The 7,617-nt window shown below is 42.7% G+C and overlaps 1 long non-coding RNA gene across 1 annotated transcript; it reads right to left on the bottom strand.

Annotated features, from left to right (window-relative positions):
- Positions 1–798: 798 nt before the first annotated feature.
- On the bottom strand, positions 799–3,754 carry LOC139170289 (uncharacterized). The gene is made up of 2 exons (XR_011559587.1): positions 3,559–3,754; positions 799–3,042 (listed from the first exon to the last, which is right to left on the bottom strand). It is a non-coding gene; the product is annotated as an uncharacterized lncRNA (long non-coding RNA).
- Positions 3,755–7,617: the final 3,863 nt, after the last annotated feature.

The following is a 7,617-nucleotide window of genomic DNA, read 5'->3' as shown; positions in this document are numbered from 1 at the left end:
AATAAATGCCATAGTATATACTATATAGAATCTCAAGGTCACTTCCTATTCCCTTCCATTTTGCAAGGTGGGAAATAGTTCTGCAAAACTGGAGGAAGAGGTATGAAGAAGAGCACTGGGTAGTCCAATGATTTAAGGTAATTTAAACAAATTCTTCCAATTATACATAGAATGGTCCGATTCTGCCCTCTAGTGGTCAATTACTAGAAAACTGAAAATACATTCTGTGCATATTCGATATATAGGCAATCCTTGATTTACAATCACAAGTGAACCCAGGCTTTCCATTGCTCAGTGAGATGGTTATTAAGTTATTAATTTCAAAGAATGTCACAGGGAAAACCATTGCTGCAGAATTCTGTTGTTTGTAAGTATAGCACATCACACCAAAAATGTAAAAGTTTTCCTGTCAGTTGCATATGACTCTAGGGCACGGTGCTCATTTATTTCTTGGCCAAGGGGACCAGTGTTGTCCGAAGACAATTTCTGTGGTCATATGGCTAGTATGGATATTCTACAAAGACACACAGAACACTGTTACTTTCTGTTGTGGTTGGCTCTGGCCCAGCTCCTGCCCCAGGAAATGGGGAGGTGGATGCAGGGGAAACTTCAACATGTCACAGGCCTGTGTTACTGCCGACAGAATCAGTTGAGAGTTTAGTTTCCTCGAACGAAGAAGAAGGTGGGAGTGACTCGGCAGAGGAGGGCTTGGCACACAGCCAAGGTAGTCAATCTTCCTTATCTTCTATAGCTTCAGATGATGACATGTTGGAGCCACGCAAGCGCAGAATTATTTCATTTCATTTCATTTCATTTATTGGATTTATATGCCGCCCCTCTCCGAAAACTCGGGGCGGCTAACAACAGTCATAAACAATATACAGTAAAAATCCAATACTAAAAACTAACTTAAAACCCCCTAATGTATAAAACCAACATACGTACAAACATACCATACATACAGTTGTATCAGCCTAGGGGGAGAAGAGGTCTTAATTCCCCCATGCCTGGCGGCAGAGGTGGGTTTTGAGTAGCTTACGAAAGGCAAGGAGGGTAGGGGCAATTCTAATCTCTGGGGGGAGTTGGTTCCAGAGGGCCGGGGCCGCCACAGAGAAGGCTCTTCTCCTGGGTCCCGCCAAGTGGCATTGTTTCGTTGACGGGACCCGGAGAAGACCCACTCTGTGGGACCTAACTGGCCGCTGGGATTCGTGCGGCAGAAGGCGGTTCCTGAGATAATCTGGTCCGGTGCCATGAAGGGCTTTATAGGTCATAACCAACACTTTGAATTCTGACCGGAAACTGATCGGCAACCAATGCAGACTGCGGAGTGTTGGTGTAACATGGGCATATTTGGAAAAGCCCATGATTGCTCTCGCAGCTGCATTCTGCACGATCTGAAGTTTCCAAACACTTTTCAAAGGTAGCCCCATGTAGAGAGCGTTATAGTAGTCGAGCCTCGAGGTGATAAGGGCATGAGTGACTGTGAGCAGTGACTCCCGGTCCAAATAGGGTCGCAACTGATGCACCAGGCGAACCTGGGCAAACGCCCCCCTCGCCACAGCTGAAAGATGTTTCTCTAATGTGAGCTGTGGATCGAGGAGGACGCCCAAGTTGCGAACCCTCTCTGAGGGGGTCAATGTTTCTCCCCCCAGGGTGATGGACGGACAGATGGAATTGTCCTTGGGAGGCAAGACCCACAGCCACTCCGTCTTGTCTGGATTGAGTTTGAGTTTGTTGACACCCATCCAGGCCCCAACAGCCTCCAGGCACCGGCACATCACTTCCGCTGCTTCGTTGACTGGACATGGGGTGGAGATGTATAACTGGGTATCATCGGCATTATGCGTAGAAGAGACCAAGTAAGAATATATTATAGGAAATAAGGGAGGCCACCTGTGTTTGGGTGGGGCTACAGTAATTAGGGCTGCTGCTATAAATAGCAGCATGTGGGTTTGGCCATTGTAGAAGAATATCTGTTTGCAGTTGTCAGGAATCTTGTGTGCTGGACTTTGTTGCTTTTTCACGCCTTTGAAACCAAAGCAGAGCAACGTGTGTGTGTGTCTCCCTTTGTTGGAAGAAGAAGGGGTGTGAAGTTACTCCACAGCTGCTGGCTAAGTACTTAATGACTGCTTAAGGGAAATTGTACAGACTATCTGGTTGTTTTGGGAAGAGTGCTCTTTGCAATACAAAAAGAGTGCGTTTATTTTGAATTTTGGGATAAAGAACATTGTTTTGAATTTTCAAAAGTGTGTGTGTCTGAAATTTGTATCCTTGAATTTTCAGGAGACTTCTACCAGAGAGCCCGGCAGAACACTTTCCCACTTTTGAACTGCTAATCAGTGGTTCTCAACCTTTCTAATGCCGCAACCCCTTAATACAGCTCCTCGATGTTGTGGTGACCCCCAACCATAACTCTACCGCCAATCTCCCAACTGAGCTTTAAGTCAGAGGGACATCCCCACTGTAAACATCTGATTGGTCAGTTTGTAAAAATATGTTCCAAAAATATGTTCCAAGACACCAGAATAGAAGCTTTATTTCCTAATACCCTGTGAAACAATTGTTTAACCCCCAGGTTGAGAAGCACTGTACAAGGTGGAGGAACTGGAGCAAGTAATGGCCACTTACCCCATTGTATGGAGCTTGGGTCTTAAACCCCAGGCTGTCAGCTCCAGCATCTTTAACCATATAGCATTTGAATATTTTTCCCAAGCCTCTCATTTTACCTTATCTAGTTTATTGCATATTTCTTCACTGCTGGTTCCTTTACTATCAATTGTCAAACCTAAAAGGCAAACACTGGTTATCCATTTAATGTCTTCGTTTTCAGCAAGTAAGTCTTGTTGCCATACGTGCCTTCATTTGTTTGTTTCTCGTCAGTATAACAAAAGTTATGGGTGTTCCATCATCCAATTTAAAGGTGCTCATGTTCTTCCAATCCAGCTTCTCTCAATATATAGGAAGAGGGAGATTATGGTCCCGCTATACAGAGTGCTGGTGAGACCACATTTGGAATACTGTGTTCAGTTCTGGAGACCTCACCTACAAAAAGATATTGACAAAATTGAACGGGTCCAAAGACGGGCAACAAGAATGGTGGAAGGTCTTAAGCAGATAACGTATCAGGAAAGACTTAATGAATTCAATCTATATAGTGTGGAGGACAGACGGAAAAGGGGGGACATGATCGAAACATTTAAATATGTTGAATGGTTAAACTAGGTCCAGGAGGGAAGTGTTTTTAATAGGAAAGTGAACACAAAAACAAGGGGACACAATCTGAAGTTAGTTGGGGGAAAGATCAAAAGCAACGTGAGAAAATATTATTTTACTGAAAGAGTAGTAGATCCTTGGAACAAACTTCCAGCAGACGTGGTTGATAAATCCACAGTAACTGAATTTAAACATGCCTGGGATAAACATATATCCATCCTAAGATAAAATACAGAAAATAGTATAAGGGCAGACTAGGTGGACCATGAGGTCTTTTTCTGCCGTCAATATTCTATGTTTCTATGTTTCTAAACAAGATGAATAAATAAAGAAGAATGTACACACCTTTGTGTCGCTCTTTTGCTGAACAATATGTTTTGCAATGTTCTGCCCCGATGCTTCAGCCTACTTTCAGATAATCAGACAAGTTGCTCAGTGTCTATGGAGATTCAGGTCATGGTTGCCCCAAAGGAATTTTATTCATAGGCAACTGGACTTTCTTAGAACTGAAGAAGCTTCTTGGATGAGAATCAAAACATCTTCAAAGAAAAACAAAGAAATTCAGTTGCCTTTTGAAACATAAAGACATATTTGAGATGGGCTGCTCACGTTTCTTTATAGTGAATACCGCAAAAATCAAATGCTACCGTTAGGTGGTGCTATTGGCAAAAAAGATACTATACAGAAAGCATTTAGATTGCTTCTCTTTGATTCCCACCCCATTCTTCTCTTCTATGGGTATGCTCTGGATTTATTTAAACTTCTATTATTAATTGAAATGTTAATTTGTGCCTGAATGCGGGCGGGGTGGTGTTCCAGATTCAGGTAATGTCGGTTCACTTAAACAAGCTTCTGTGCATGCACAGAAGCAAAAAACAAGATGGTGGCACCTACAGTGCCGCTGAGAGAACGATTTCAATGACCCACGTTGTCATGTTACTAATGGTTCTATAGAGCTGGTCTGAACCATTAGGAACCCCCCTCTGGATGAATGATTATGGACCTTCTAGGATAAAGTGACCAGATTTTTACATTGCTAAGGCGGGACACCATTGGCAGGTGGGGGGGAGGGAAAAAAATTATCTTTATTTTTTCTCTCTCTCACCTTCCCTCCCTTTCTCTCCGGGGGGCGCCCTCACCTCTCCGCGATGTACAGGCTGCCAGGCTGTGTCCTGCGAGCATGGCCTCAGTAACGGGTTGCCGCAGCCAGATCCCCTCACTCGGTTCCGAAGAAGAATTCTTCAAAAAGCTCATTGCAAGTGCAAGGCCTACCCTGAAGTGGGAGACACAGGAAGTACAACCCACCCAGGATGACCCAAAGAGGCTTCACTGTTTCCTTCCACTGGCACCATAGAGGAGAGAGAGAAAGGGAGGGAGAGGGAGGGAGGAAGGAAGAAAATCGGGACATTTCTGAAAAGGTGCGGGACGCGGGACAGATTATGAAAAAGCGTGACTGTCCCGCGGAAAGCAGGACGTTTGGTCACCTTATTGTAGGAAACCACATCTGGATGAATGATTATGGACTTTGTATAGACCAAATCTCACCAGATATGAAATCTTCTTGAGAGGAAGAAGGGAAATATTCCTCCTTGCCTTTCGTAAACTCCTTAAAACCCACCTCTGTCATCAAGCGTGGGGGAACTGAAACATCTCCCCCGCCTATGTAGTTTTTGTGCATGATATGACTGTATGTATGTTTTTATATATTGGGGTTCCTTGTTTTTTAGACTTTTTAAATGTATTATTGTTATTTTAGATTCTAACTATTAGATTTGTCATTATGTATTGTTTTTATCACTGTTGTAAGCCGCCCTGAGTCTACAGAGAGGGGCGGCATACAAATCTAATAAATAATAATAATAATAATAATAATAATAATAATGCCATTAGAACAAATGCTGTCAAAACCAGAATTGAAAAATCAACAGACGATCCAAAGTGCAGACTCTGTAAAGAAACAGATGAAACAATCGATCACATACTCAGCTACTGCAAAAAGATCGCACAGACTGACTACAAGCATAGACATGATGCTGTGACACAGATGATCCACTGGAACTTGTGCCAGAACTACCATTTACCAGTGGCAAAGAACTGGTGGGATCATAAGCCCTAAAAAGTGGTAGAAAATGAGCAAGCAAAACTACTGTGGGACTTCAGACTTCCGACTGACTGAATTCTGAAGCATAACACACCAGACATCCTGATTGTGGAGAAAAAGAAAGTATGGATCATCGACATCGCAATCCCAGGAGACAGCAGAATTGAGGAGAAGCAGCTAGAGAAATTAGTGAAATATGAAGGTCTAAAAATCGAGCTGTAACGTCTCTGGCATAAGCCAGTGAAAGTGGTCCCAGTGGTACTTGGCACACTGGGCGCAGTATCAAAGGATCTCAGCGGACATTTGAAAACCATCGGAATTGACAAAATCTCCATCTGTCAATTGCAAAAGGCTGCTTTACTGGGATCGGCAAACATAATTTGCCACTACAACACGCAGTCCTAGGTGCTTGGGAAGCGCCCGACTGGTGATGAAATATAAAATCCAGCATAGTGATCTCGTTTGCTGTGTTGTACTGACATAATAATAATAATAATAATAATAATAATAATAATAATAATAATAATAATAATAATAATAATAATATATGCTCAGGAGGCCCTGGAGCTACACTCATCCTGTCTCTAGCTGGGCTAGATCCAGTGCAGGTCAGCTGCAACTGCAAGGCTGAGGAAGGGCCGCTGTCAGCTATTCCTGGCAAAAGGTGCCCCCACCCTTCTCGAGGGCTGGACCACAGCCAGGCAACCCACAAAGCAACCCACAGTGTGGCAGTAAACAATTTTGCAGCCCTTTACTGGAACAAGGAACTGAAAAGGTGGCTGGGAAACGTTATTTTATTATTTATTTGTTTTGTCAAGTACGTATTGTCATGAACGTCATGAAACATTCAGAATGAACATCATGTGACTACAGCAATAGATCTGCAGGTCCCTCCTCCTGTCAATGGTGTCCCTCTTTACTAGTGTACAAATCTGGTCACTTTACACAAGGAAGAAGGAGTCAACCTATTCTCCAAAGCACCTGAGAGTAGAACAAGAAGCAATGGGTGGAAACAAGAAGAGAAGTAACTTATAACTAAGGAGAAATTTCCTGACAGTCAGAACACTTGATCAATAAAACAGCTTGCCTCCAGAAGTTGTGAATTCCCCAACACTGGAAGTTTTATAGCAGATGTTGGATGACCATCTGTCTGAAGTAGTATAGGGTTTCCTGCCTAAGTGGGGGTTGGACTAGAAGACCTCCAAGGTCGCTTCCAACTCGTTGTTGTTGTTGTTATAAATAAAAATGTATGTAAAATACTATAATGATATAAATAAGAAATACAATATTTATTTGTTTGTTTGTTTGTTTGTTTGTTTGTTTGTTTGTTTGTTTGTTTGAGTTGGAAGCAGTGAAGGGCTACCAAATTTTTTACTACCACATTGTGGGCATGGCTTATACAGGATGCCCTGCATTTTCTTTCAACATCTCTCAGTGCAAATTGGGGGCTCTGGGGTGGAGCTCCATTTTCACTACCCCACTGCATTTCCCCCTGTCCAGGCAGTAGCCCACCCCTGGTTGGAAGGGACCTTGTGGATCATCTAATCCAGTGTTTCCCAACCTTGGCAACTTGAATATATTTGGACTTCAACTCCCAGAATTCCCCAGCCAGCATTTGCTGGCTGGGGAATTATGGGAGTTGAAGTCGAAATATCTTCAAGTTGCCAAGGTTGGGAAACACTGATCTAGTCCAACCCCCACGGCCACTCAGGCAGGAGTCCCTATACCATTTCGGACAATTGGCAGTCCAGTTTCTTCTTGAAATTCCCAAATGTTGGATCTCTCACAATCTCTGCAGGCAAGCTATTCCACTGTTTGATCGCTCTCACCATCAGAAAGTTCCTCCTTATTTCCATGTTGAATCTTTCCTTGGTCAGTTTCCATCCATTATTCCTTGTCTGGCCTTCAGGTGCTTTGGAAAACAGCCTGACTTTCCCTTCTCTCGGTGGCAGCCCCTCAACACTGCTATCTTGTGTCTCCCCTGATTATTCCCTTTGCTAGACTAGCCATGCTCAGTTCCTGCAACCTCTCCTTGTACTTTCAACATAAGAATATATGAAACACAATATCTAGAAAACATAAAGAAACAACTGGGAATTGTAAATGGATATATAAAAATATGTAGAGAGATAAGTAGAAGTATAAGTAAAAATAAGGATATAAATGATTAAGACTGTAACTAATATTTTATTTTATTATTACTAATGTTACACTGATAAATATGCTGTTGCTATAGACCATAGAATTACAAAAAATATAAACTGTCGAAGATACAGTTTTGGAGTGGGGAGGGCCAGGGGTAT

Source organism: Erythrolamprus reginae, chromosome 1, assembly GCF_031021105.1.
Source record: "Erythrolamprus reginae isolate rEryReg1 chromosome 1, rEryReg1.hap1, whole genome shotgun sequence".
NCBI lineage: Eukaryota > Metazoa > Chordata > Lepidosauria > Squamata > Dipsadidae > Erythrolamprus > Erythrolamprus reginae.
The sequence above is the reverse complement of the archived record's forward strand: the minus strand, read 5'-3'. Positions and strand labels throughout refer to the sequence as shown.